Source organism: Podarcis pityusensis (assembly GCF_964106645.2).
Source record: "Podarcis pityusensis genome assembly, chromosome: 7".
In the NCBI taxonomy this organism is placed as follows: Eukaryota; Metazoa; Chordata; class Lepidosauria; order Squamata; family Lacertidae; genus Podarcis; species Podarcis pityusensis.
Genome location: NC_138031.1, coordinates 87536508 through 87549885, shown reverse-complemented (window position 1 = coordinate 87549885; position 13378 = coordinate 87536508). Strand labels below are relative to the sequence as shown.

Genomic DNA, 13378 nt, shown 5'->3' with positions numbered 1-13378 from the left:
AATCAACATATATATGAAAACCAGTTCCCAGCATTTCATCACACTCTAGTGTCTCATGTTAGCATAACCAAGAGACCAAGACACTCAATCTAGGTTGACTGATTTGACCGATGGACTGAATTTACTTATATGCCACCTTTCCACATTGAAATTTCTGGTATTGGCCTTGCTGCACTCCAAGGAGCCTGGCTTAAATATATTTCAGAGGATAGGGCTAGGTGACATACAGCTGGCTTCTACACCTCTCCTCCAGAGGAGGCTGACAGCAGCAACAGGCAAATGTTGGAGAGGTCAAGGATAGTAAGCCTCTTCTCCAGCCTCCTGGAAATACCAGCTGCCGCTGCAGGTCTTATTGCTTACTGCTGATGATATGCAGATAAGAAGCAACATTGTTCACAACTAGTGGGGAATGCCTGGCGCTGCTCGGGAATTTGAAGAAACCCAAGAAGATCATGATGAATATGCTTAATGGCATATTTTAATTTCAATTACAAGATGTAGAAATGTGGCTGTTTAAATAAAGTGGGTTGATAGTTCCTTTTTTTTGTGTTTTTAATGCTGTGAACTTCATTGGTGCTCTGAAGTAGCCATCTGACTGTTCTTGCACCATTTCACTGATACTCTTTCTTCTTTCTAAGTTGGTTTCTAAAATATGCTGGGGGGGGTGGAGCCAGGGGTTGCCGCAGTAGACATCCATCTGAGTTGCTTGACGATTTTTGAGGTGGAGAGCCAATTGTGATGATAGTGGAAATTGGCAGGAAGCTTGTTTTTCCTCTTCTGACTTCCTCTTTAACCCCTCCCCTCCCCCAACATTCTCTCTTGAGTTCCATTGACAGAATCAGACATTCCAAAATCAGTGGAGGTTGTAAGTAGAAAATTGTCTCTGCCAAGCTGACCTTCACCCCTAACAATGCAATTGTCTGCTTACTGAGCTCTCAGTAGGTACCTTTTTTGCAGCTTACCTGGTGTCTAGTATGTCCCCTATTGCCGTATTATAGTTTATTATCTATCATCGGGAGTGGGTTAACATGCTCCTCTCAAAATTAATGTTGATGTTCGTGCTCAGAGGTTCAAAGCCACATCTTTGGCAAGCAACCATATAAACAGTAACACACACACACACACACACACACACACACACACACACACACAGTGCCCTGTCTCTTCTGATGCAGCTATCACAATATGTAATTGTGCCGTGTGAATTTTCTCACTTCAACAGTGGTTTGGAATGTGGGTTGGGAAACTCAGGAGGGCAATTCACATTACGTAGTGAATCTTACTAGCTGTTACAAAAAAGCCATGGGTGTACCATTTTCAGAAGGAGCCTTGGTTCATCTAGTTCAACCTCCATTCTTCAAATCTGGATTCTTGTCAACATCAGTTTTGTTATGTTGGTACTTGCTCCAGGATTTGATCACTGCACCTGTCACTTATATTGTGGGTTCCTGATCTGGCAACGGGCAACCCAGGCATATAAATAATAAAAGCATTATTATTATTATTATTATTATTATTATTATTATTATTATCTCAAGTCTTTCCATCTCAGTTTTTGCTGTCCAATTGAACATGTGTGAGTATAATTATTTCAAGCTGTCATTCACATTGTCATTGGAATCTTTGGCTTGGTGCTTGGCTGAGTACCTGATTTACACCATTACCTTCCCAAGTACAACTTACATTTGCAATTTGATCCTTCAAAGGCTGCTCATGGCCTTCCAAGTTGTACTCCCATGTTGCACTCTCCATGCAAAATAATTGATGGGTTGCAGGCTCGTTTGATCAGGTCTGGGAAAACCCAGCCAATTCTGTCTTTGACAATGTTGCTTTCTAAAATTAACTACTCCATTACAAAAAGTGCAAGATATATTGGTGTTTTGGTATTTTGGTCATTGGGCATTGAGCTTTTCATTCATGTTGCCATTTGTTCATTTCATTATTCATTAGAATATTTAGGGAATCTTCATAAGCCAATCACTGGTTAACTAGTAACACAATAAGGGACCAGTGACCAGTCTGACACTGGTATTGGAGTGAGAGCCAGTTTTCCTTATGTTGAGGCAAAGGGGAAAGAGTAACCCTATTATTTACTGGGAGCTTGACATGAAGTTAAACAACTGGGGAGGATGAATAAAGTTCTAGGATCAATCCCACTATCCTAACTCTCTATCTTCTTAGCAGGACCCTGGAGTAAATATAATGTTGAAGAACCTGAGCTTATATCTCAAGGTGAAGTCAGTGAGACAAGAAATTACACAGCATCCCTAGTTCTGACAGGTGTCAGCAGGCTGTGGAGGGGGAAATGAGGGGGAACCTGACTGGCCAGGAACTGGCCACTCAGCAGCTATTGCTCAGCATCTCACCTGAGACACAGCCGTCGCCCCTGACTCTTCCCTTTTTGCCCTCAGTAAGTGCAAAGGCCTGTCGTGCTGAGCAGAAAAGAGCAGGCAGGGCCATCAAGCAACTGACCAGCCAACTGCAAGCAATGGAGAGCTAGCCAGATGGGGTGGGAAGGGGGTGGGGACAGACCCAATGGGAGGAGGAGCTCATAACGTAAGAGTGAATGGGAACAGCCTCAATTATGCTTTATTCCAATTAATATATCAGGGTTCTGGGGTCCTTCTGGATGAAAAGACAGCATAAAAGTAAAATAATAATAATTTCCTGCGCAGTCCATGCTGTGCAAAAGGGAGACTGAGCGTAGTCGCCTCTCAGGTGTGCATGATTGAGCGTTCAGCCCATGGTATCCTCAGCATATAAATATGTTGTAGTCCTGCAAGAAGGATGAATTTATTGGAGCGCCGAGTCACAGCTGTATTCCTCCACCCTCTCAATGATTTACAGGAAAGGAGAGCTGGTTTCAGGGGAAGCTGCTATTTGACCTCTGTGTGTACCCAGTCAGTCTAGCCAGAATGCGCTGCAGCAGTTTCTCCTCTCTAAGTTGGGGACAGACAGCTGGGGTTAAAAATTAACAACGTCTTATGCACATTTCTTGCAGGATGGAACTATGTTGAAGGATATACATATTTAGAATTTGGGCCAGATTCTGATGTGAACTTTGGACCGTATGGGAATGTTACTTCAGCACCATGTCCTTAATGTTGTTGGCATTGTTTTAATATATATTAAAAACGGGATGAGTCAGTCCAGATTTATAATCTTTCAGTGCAATCCTTCCCATGTGAAAGAGTATCGGTGCAATTAAGTGAAGCTGGCTTAGTTGGGACCAGCTACCAGGTTGCATTACACTGGAGTAAGTTGAAAACTCATAAAGCTACATAAAGCTCATAAGGTTAAAAGCAAGTTTTTGTTTCACGTTAGCCTCATTCAGCTGCTTACCCATCTTCCTATATACTTTCCTACTCTAAATATAAAAAAGCAAATGGCTGCACGAAAGCATCATTTAATCAAAAATGAAAAGGTTGAAGAGATATAACATTATGTAACAACCCCCTAGGACAGATTCAGGTAGGTAGCCATGTTGGTCTGACGCAGTAGAAATGTATTTAAAAAAATAAAAAAATTGTCCAGTAGCACCTTAGAGACCAAGTAAGTTTGTTCTTGCTATTGCAAGTTTCTTTGTGAGGTTGATGGACTTCCATTTCCTGCGGCTCAATGTGGTGCCTTCCATGGTTCTAGATTCAGGTAGGTAGCCATGTTGGTCTGACACAGTAGAAAGAGGTGGTTGCTTAATCCTTTCCCTCCTTGATGCCTTTCCACACTGAAAGGTAAATGGCCTTCCTTCCCTCCCAAATTCCAAACACATTTGGAGAGGCAAATATGCATTTGGAAGTATTTTGTTCGAGGAACTTGCTTTTCCACAGGAAAAACAACTCCTGCTCTTTTGCTATATGCCATATACAGTGGTACCTTGGTTTACGAACTTAATCCGTTCCGGAAGTCCGTTCTTAAACCAAAGTGTTCTTAAATCAAGGCGTGCTTTCCCATAGCAGTGAGGGACTCAATTTACAAACGGAACACACTCAACAGGAAGCGGAACATGTTCTGCTTCCAAGGCAAAGTTCACAAACCAAAATACCTACTTCTGGGTTTGCAGCATTCTTAATCCAAGTTGTTCATAAACTAAGCTGTTCTTAAACCAAGGTGCCACTGTATGGGTAGGTAGGCTTCAAGATTCAGCTTCCACAGGGAGCAATCCTATGCACAAGCTGACATAAAGCAAGTTGGTGTAAATTAAGCTGGTGTAAACTGATCGACCATGTTCAGCAGCATGGCTGCTGCTGCTCCGTCTAAGCCTGGCAGAGGGAAAACAAGCCTTCAAAATAGGGTCCTATGCTGAGGTGAATGGGTCTAAGTCTCCTGGCTCTGGTCCTGTCACTGGAAGGCCCCTGTCTTGGGATTTCCAGAGGCCTTCAGAAGCTTCAGCTGAGCTGCGATGAGCATGTTCCACTGGTTTATCTGCCAAGATTTGCAGGATCCTAAACTGCTCATCCAGGTGGATCTTGCCATAGTATGGCCCCACAGCTGGTCTGGACATTACACATAATCTATCTTTAGATCTAAAAGGGACACAGGTGGTGCTGTGGGTTAAACCACTGAGCCTAGGACTTGCCGATCAGAAGGTTGGCGGTTCGAATCCCTGCAATGGGGTGAGCTCCCGTTGCTTGGTCCCTGCTCCTGCCAACCTAGCAGTTCGAAAGCACGTCAAAGTGCAAGTAGATAAATAGGTACCGCTCCGGCGGGAAGGTAAACGGCGTTTCCATGTGCTGCTCTGGTTCGCCAGAAGCGGCTTAGTCATGCTGGCCACATGACCCGGAAGCTGTACACTGGCTCCCTCGGCCAATAAAGCGAGATGAGCGCTGCAACCGCAGAGTTGACTGCGATGGGACCTAATGGTCAGGGGTCCCTTTACCTTTACCTTTAGATCTTTTTCTTTTAAACCACTTTCTACCACCATCACCTGAGGATCTATTTCCAGGCAGTAGCCTGTAATGTTGGTAGCGGTTTTCAGAACTTATTTTCAAAAATTGGATTGATTTAAAGCTTGACAATTATTTCATTCATCTAAATCATTCAGAAAAAGAGATTGATGTGATTCACTTATTTAAATCAGCTTACTCATTTTGAAATCCATGTATTTCCCAAATAACCATGCAACTAACTGGTTGCTGCAACAATTAAAACAGACTGGCTTGCAACTAAATAGAGCCTTTAATAGAGCCCAGAATCCTTGGTCCTGCAGCCCACACGCCTTTTGCACTGCATAATTGTATCTGCTCAGAGACACGACACAGATTTCTGTTTTGCTTTCTCTCTGCACATACAGTTACTATGCAAGATCACTTTTTTCAAAGCTAAGGCCAATGAGTCCCACTCAAGAAGTGGGGCATACAAATAAATATGCATAATATCAGGCAGTTGCAAGTATCCAGAACTTCCCAGAAGGAAAATAGTGCAACTCTGTGAGTTAGAACATAAATGGCCATGCTGCTTGGTTGTTAAGAGACATACATATTCACAATCCGAGACACGGACACATTGTAGAGGAGGACAAAGGCATAAAAAAGTGTGCTTTTAATACACTATTTTTGTTTTGCTGATATTTCCTTTAGGTTTTTTGTTTGTTTGTTTGTTTGTTTGCTTATGTTTTTTGTCTTAACTTCTCAACCTCCAGTTTTTACTAAATAAGTTCCTTGTGTAAACATGGTGAATTATTTATAAGAAATTAGGTTTCCCTTAACCTAATTTTGTGCCCTTTAACATATTGGTGTGAGAAAACAAAAACTGCCATTACTTTAAAACATTTTATCAATCAATCAATGTTTATTACGGCAAACAACCAACATATTTAAACCAGAATTTCTGCATAATTCTCTACATAAACAATAAAACTGATTGATCTGAGGTTTAAAACATTTAAAGCAATTGCCATAATACTGTTATCACATAATAGCACATATATTTTCCAAATAAAAGATTCATTCTTTTAAAAATACTTTTGAAATTTTGCACACATTTTTGTGGGCAAAGAGACAGATCTGTTATCTCACATTGGATTAATCTCTAAATTCCAATCGCCATCACTTACTATTTTTTCCTGTAAAAAAAAGTCAAATGTCTTAATTATTTAATTTTATAATGGAGCGATTAATATTTGGTGCATAAATATGCACTCCTTACTGATTAAACAAAAAGTAACTCCCAAAAACAAAACCTTTACTGAAAATATACCACCAATAGTAAATCAATTTTTCTTTTATATTAACTCTAAGGTGATGAAGATAGCTTTATCTTTAGTTTTCATTGGGGCCAATTCCTAGGGGCTGCGGGGGCTTCAGCCCCCACAATAAAATATTTGAGGGGCCTCCACAAAGTTGATGGGCATTCCCATTCAAATAGTGTGTGTGCACTGCATCATGTGATCGATGATGTGGGCTTACCTGGGCCCCCACAGTATTTTATTCAAGTTGGCACCCTGGTTTCATTAATGCACATACAGAACACGTTTCTGTACGGTGCACAGTTGTTAACATGTTTGCCTCACATATGACTCCAAACCACCAACTCTTGCTTGCCTCTAATGGTCTCCATCCTGAACTGATTTTGTAAACATGTTCTAGACATGTTCCAGTGTGAGCTCTGAGCAGGGCATAGTTCAAAAGCTGGGAAATGAAGAACATACATTTGATTCATTTCAGTATTGATACCTCTGCTTGCCCATTATAATTTGTATAAGGAAACTCACACGCTGGTTATTCCATGCACTTTAGCATTTGTACTGTACAGCACTATGTAAAACAGCTCAAAGACCAAGTGGTGTGGAAAGGAATGAGAAGTGAAGCATGCCCGGGCTCATCGTCTTCCCAGGCACCTGAGGCCTGCTTCACACACAATGCTTTTTCAGTGTCAAAACTGTGTGTTGATCCAGCACGGTGGTCACTCGCATATTTGTTTCATTGCAGATACATGTACGTGATGGGAAGATTTCCACAAATATGACTGTTTTAAAGACCAAAGGAAGCAATTGCCTCCATAGCATCACCGCCACACCCAGGGACAGCCCAATACATTTTGGCACCTGAGGCGAACCACCAAATGGCTCTCCCATCCCCACCAGGAAAGAAGGGGTGAGTGAAGATCCATTATCAAGAACAAAGCAGGGAATAAAGATTTACATGGGGATCTGCCGCCTCTGTGGATCTGCCGCCTGAGGCAGTTTTCTCACTTTACCTCACCACACCAGCACAAAATAACATTTCAAAATGAAAGTGTTTAAAATACTCCAAAACATCAGAGCCTAAGGGTTTCTTAAAGAGGTGCTTATGACAATCACACGGCTACGTTACACACAACCACTAAATAGCAATGGTGGGCCTAATGGCGGAGAGAATAGATTTTAACAGCAGTCTCCAAATACAGGGTGTTTGTGTGTTGAGTTCTCTGCAATGGTGTCAACAATACTAGCACTACTCACTATGGCTAAAGTGCAGCAAGAATGCCATCTTCTATCAAAGAATAAAAAGGCAGTATAACACTTAATTCTGAACCTTTACTTAGCGGCACATGTCAAGTGCAAGCATTTCATATCTATCCATCACAGAGTGTGCTGTTTTAATCACTCCTGAGGTTAAGGACATTTGAAAGTTTGCTCAAGGTCACCTTAAACATTATAGGGGTGCAACAACTGATTTGAATCTGAAAACTTAATTGTGTGTTGCTGATTTGTAAGGCCTTTTTTATCTGAAGATCTAGTAAAGTGGTGAAGATGTAGCAGGGTGACTCCACTAGCACTGTGAATTGGCAGATACTCATCAAAAGTGAACAGCTATACCAACTAAATACTAGGGTTGGAGACTAGTTAATTGGCCACTCAAAGAATGCCCGTTGCCTGCTGATTATTTGACCAGTCAGATATTGTCAAATAGTCAGGGGAGCCAAGAATATCCTTAGGCAGGTAGTGGCTCTGTGCCAAAGTTTTAACTGTCGTTTTCGTGAAGGTTTTCAGAACAAAGCCAAATAGTTACCCTCATCTTCATATAGTCATAGAATTGGTGATGCAAAGCTGAGGCCAGGAAAATAAAGGTGAGAAGAAAAGAATACTGATGAAGTGTAATTGCAGAGACCTTTTAAGTGGCCAAGCATCACACAGAAAAGGCAGGCATACTTCCAGGTGCACGGACTCCTTCCTTTTTAAAAGTTGCAAAGGATCCTCAACTGTAACTGCTTCTTGGGGAGCATGAATCCTGCCAAATTTCAGGTGGATAACTGCAGTAAGCTCCCACAAGTGTAGCTGATACTGTGGGCACTTTAAAAAAAGGAAACAATCACTTAATTTTCTCTTTGGAGGGGCAATTGGTCTGTAAAATGCAATACGTGAGAGATACCCTTGGGTAAGAAACCTGCCAAATAGCAAGAGTGCTCAGGAGCTTTTGTACTATGTATCTTTAAAGCTCTTTCATTACTCCTAAATTCATCATATTGGTAAATGGTCACAGGTCTGGATATTTCTGTTTTTCAAATGGAACTAGACAAGGCTGTCCCAACAAGCTGGAAACGTTTAATTAACTTTTAATGATGTAAGGGGCCACTGCTTGCTGAGACTTGCTTCTGGAGGAAACAGTAGAGAAGAATCTTGGTCGCAGGGAAGGGCATCACTGAATAGGATACCTGAAGGAGTGTCTCCATCCCCATCGTTCAGCCTGGACACTGAGGTCCAGCTCAGAGGGCCTTCTGGCAGTTCCCTCTCTGCGAGAAGCCAAGTTACAGGGAACCAGGCAGAGGGCCTTCTCAGTAGTGGCGCCCTCCCTGTGGAACGCCCTCCCACCAGATGTCAAAGAAACAAACAACTATCTGATGTTTAGAAGACATCTGAAGGCAGCCCTGTTTAGGGAAGTTTTTAATGACTGATGTTTTAATGTATTTTTAATCTTTTGTTGGAAGCTGCCCAGAGTGGCTGGGGAAACCAGATGGGTGAGGTATAAATAATAAATTGTTGTTGTTGTATGGTGTTCTATTAAGTGTTGCGCGGAATCTCCTTTTTAATACCACTTCTAGCTAATAAAGAAAACCCAAATCCCAGCAGTGCTAAAGCCTGCTCTGGTGTAGAAGGTGAAGGCGATGAGCTAATGGGCAACGAGAATGCCTTGGGTCCAGGGGCAGCACATCCTGTTTGGCTGCTTGAGGCAAAACAAGAAGCGCTCCCCTGCCCTGACCCCTCACCAGCGCCACCAGACCTGTCGTCTGCACCACTCGCCCTGCCACATCCACTGCTGGAAGAGAAGCAGCTCCAGCATCAAAACTGGTGAGATCTTGCCCAGAACTGGTGGCGATGCCAGCCCCGCTTCTCGGCCACTGGTGGAGAAGCAAACAGGGTGCCTGCGGGGGCACTGCTATGGGGGGCTTCCACTGCCTGGTGGCTGGGCTGGCCCTGCTTTGCTCTGAGAAAGTATTGAGGCACCTGAAAAAGATGTATGTGAATTCCTTTAAACTAATCATATTGAAATGGCACAGGGCCGAATACTATACAAACATATAATATAAATTGCCACATAAATTACAGCAACAAGGATATTCAAAATATTAAATATTTTATATTTTATCCTTTGGGGCAGTAGAATGTAAATTAACAAGTGAATAAGTGAATAAAGAAAGAAATAAAATCTCTGCAGTTCTCAGTAATGTTAGATATCTGAATTGAAAACCAACAGCTTCACATTGAAGTTCTTCACTTTGTTTTGTCAGTTACTTCTGAAATGACTTCTATTGCCAGCTTTTACTGACACAGGACTTTAGTTTTATTCCAGAAAACAAAACCTAGAACCTAGTTCAGGCATGGGTATCGATCCAGCATGTTCACCAGCAATTTCCATCTTTTCCTTCAACATTTTCTTCTTCTTTACAGGTGTCATCTAATGGGCTGTACCTGCCTTCCAGCTTTTCATGCACATTCTGTATTAGATTTTATCAGTGCTTTTTTCTAGGGGGACGCAGGGGTATGCGTACACCTAAACATTTTGTGAATCTTTGTACTTTTGTCCATTTGCTGTATTTATTTTTCCCGATTTGAACTATAAAATGGTGAATTTCTTGAGTCAAAATGAGAGTACCCCTAAACGTTTTGTTTTAGAAAAAAAGCGCTGGATTTTATATCTTTTTAGCTTGTAAAATTCATTCCAGACTTATTTATGATTGGCTTGCTAGAATTTATGCTTCTCATTTGGATAAGACTTTTTGCCATGGGGAACACAAAGGTGTGCATTTTCAAATGCATTGTGTACACACACACACACACACACACACACACACAACTATCTATCATCTATCTATATCTATCTATCTATCTATCTATCTATCTATCTATCTATCTATCTATCTCTCCCCTACATGGACTCATGAATGAGCTCCTCTCATTGTCTACTAAAGAAGACATTCTGTTGCTCCCATAAGAGACAACTATGAGAGGGAGCGGCTCATATGTCCTGAAAAGAATTTCACCCAGTTGTTTTTTTTACCCAAGTCAATAACTTCTGGCACCAGCAATTATCGACTGGCCTCACGTTTGCTTGGAGGAGGTCACATGACCTTTTGACCCTAAAACTAGAGGACGGAGACTAAAATGCAAACAGCACCGAAGGATCGTGAGACTGAGTGAAACAGCCAAAACGCTAGAACTCAGGATCACCCAATGAATTTAGCTGATGGAAGGGTCAGAGCAGACAAGAGAAAGGGCTTTGCACAACATTAGCTTATGCAAGCCCTTGACATAAATTTAGGTTGCTTTTTAAAGGACTTTTAGAGATTTTTGAAATATTAAGGACTTTGTAGATGCTTTTAAATAAATAATAGATAAATTAATTAATGAAGGATAGGCCTGTCAATAGCTGTTGGAGACTCCTCGGGATAGCTCAATGAAGCCTCCATGTTCAGAAGAAGTGCACTTTGAAATACTGGAAATGGGAAGGTGGACAAAACTCCCCCCGGTTTGATCCAGCAGGGTTGTTCTCCCATTATTACGTTAAATGATGCCATGCCGAGCTTTTCATTCTTTTCTGGGGCTTAGCTTCCATGCCATAGTTTCAAATATCGTTGGGTTCGGAGGAGAGGACAGGTTCAGTTGGTATGCCAGCTGCTGCACTCCTTCCCAGACAAGGCAGACTAGGCCATTGTGACACATCGAGATGAAACTACTGCAATGTGCTTGGTGTGCAACGACAGTTGAGAGCTCATCCAAGAGCACATTTACACTAATTTTATGCCATCTTCGTTGGCTCTCTGTTTTGTTTCCAAGCCTAATTCAAAGTGCTGTTTTTGTTTTGTTTTTAACCTTTAAATCCCTAGTTGCTTTGGGACCAAGGAAACAGAGGGACCACAAATGCACCTGCAGGTTGAAATCCTTGGGGGAGGCCTTTCTTTAAGGCCTGCCACTATTTGAAGTAAGCTAGATGGGTACAAGTGAGAGAGCATTTTCAGTGGTGGCTCCCAGGATTTGGAACTAGTTGCCCTTCAATTGTTTGCTCTTAGATTGTATTCCAGTCAGTTTTCACTCAGGTAATGGTCAACTGCTCATCCTTCTGTTGCCAATGTGTTTGCTCTTATTGCCTCTCCTGCTATATGTTGTTTTTATTGACTTTTCCTTGATTATTGTTTTATATGCTAATGTGAGGTGAGGGTGGGTGTTCTCAGGCAGTTGCCGGAAGGATTCATCAACAAAGACACCCATCATACAGCCTGATATGCCCACCCAATAACCACCATCGTTCTACTAAACTAGATTATACATCATTAAATTAAATCTACTTGTTGGCAGATCTTGTCTTTTTAAATGTTTTGTACAGCACCTAGATTCAAAAATCAGTATTTACCTATTTATACATACATAAAGAAGAAGAGTTTGGATTTGATATCCCGCTTTATCACTACCTGAAGGAGTCTCCAAGCGGCTCACAATCTCCTTTCCCTTCCTCCCCCACAACAAACCCTCTGGGAGGTGAGTGGGGCTGAGAGACTTCAGAGAAGTGTGACTGGCCCAAGGTCACCCAGCAGCTGCCGGTGGAGGAGCGGAGACGCGAACCCGGTTCACCAGATTACGAATCCACTGCTCTTTACCACTACACCACACTGGCTCTCATCACTTTTTCTAGGAAACTAGGTGCTGTTTCTAGAAAACTCACCATGAAGTTGTTACAGTAGGTTCCACACTTTTTAACAACAAAAAAGAGGTGTCGGTACTGCATACCATTGAGTACCCCTGAAAAATAATAGCACCGCATACATCTATCGTACCAGATATTGAGACCCTTAAAATGGCTATAACATTTAAGACTTTATAGCTGGTACTATTTTGCTGAGCAAGATCCAGTCAAAAGCAAGCACATGCTTCAGTTTCTCGACCTGCAAACAATGGGACTGAAACCTGCCTAACTTGGGCTTTTGCGTGACTGTCACTCTGTGCCTCAGCCAGAGCTTAGCAGCGTCTTCCGGGCATGTCACCCACTTATGCACAAGGCTCAGACTGGATCCTGCCGTTGCCCCCTCTGCTCCCCGCCAGGCCCTCGGGCAAGTACTGAAGAGCCGGCCAGACCGGAAGGATTCCGCTCTCGGCTTTCAGTCCCTCTCGGGTGGGCGAGGGGTCTGGTTCCCGGGAGCCCACCCACCCGCTCCCCGCGCCGAGGGAGGAGCTGCGCTTTGGCCGCTTCCCGGCCCCCGGGCGCAGCAGGAAGGACGCGGCGCAACTCTTCGCCGCGGAGGAAAATGGAGAAAATGGAGGCCCCTCTCCACTGGCGCGACGCGTCGCTTTCCTCTTGGGTCTTGGAATCGAGAAAGATCAGGGTGGATGCAGGGATCTGACCTTGCCGATCTCAGGGGAAGATGGCAGCTGAGGGGAGTCCCAGCAATAAATAGCTGGCCCTCGGTCTTCGCCTGGTGCGTCCCCGGTGGCTTCCATCTCTGGATTTTTGTGCGTGTTTTTTTTTTTTTAAACGAGCTAAACCCGTGCTAGTGTGTGTAATAAATATAGCATTAAAGATAGCCCTGCAGTTATCCAAAGCTACTTTCCTGACAGCATGCACCAGAGTCAGTGGCTACGGCGCGCTCTTGCGCTGCATTTTGGGCGGGGGGTGTTGACACCCCCAGCTTCCCCCGCGGCGCCCCGTCCTGCTCGGAGCCCAAGTCCAGTTTTCCCGCCCGCAGCTGGACGCCCCCCGCAGGCTGCGTTTGCACGATTCTCGAAGTACATTTGGAGGCGCGGCGCAGGCTCCGCTCGCTCCTGCAACTAGCAGCGCTTCAAAGTTTTGCATCCTACTTTGGCTTGTTTGTGTGTGTGCGCGCGCGCGTATTTGTGTGTGTGCATATGTGTGCGCGTGTGCTTAAAGGGGAAGCCCCTGCACTAGACAACATGCTTGCCGGCCTGCCCTCC

At 43.3% G+C, this 13378-nt stretch overlaps 1 protein-coding gene and 1 long non-coding RNA gene across 3 annotated transcripts in view; both read left to right on the top strand.

Annotated features, from left to right (window-relative positions):
* The window catches only part of LOC308482269, a 36106-nt gene extending 26563 nt beyond the window's left edge, over window positions 1-9543 (top strand). For both annotated transcript variants that reach the window (XR_013989172.1, XR_013989173.1), the window contains one exon: window positions 6927-9543. This is a non-coding gene — a long non-coding RNA (uncharacterized lncRNA). The remainder of the gene's footprint in view (window positions 1-6926) is intronic.
* Window positions 9544-12768: 3225 nt separating this feature from the next.
* Window positions 12769-13378, top strand: part of CXXC5 (CXXC finger protein 5) — a 66172-nt gene continuing 65562 nt past the window's right edge. Inside the window, exon 1 of the mRNA XM_081015230.1 lies at window positions 12769-12885. The gene's annotated coding sequence lies outside the window, so the exon portion shown is untranslated. The remainder of the gene's footprint in view (window positions 12886-13378) is intronic.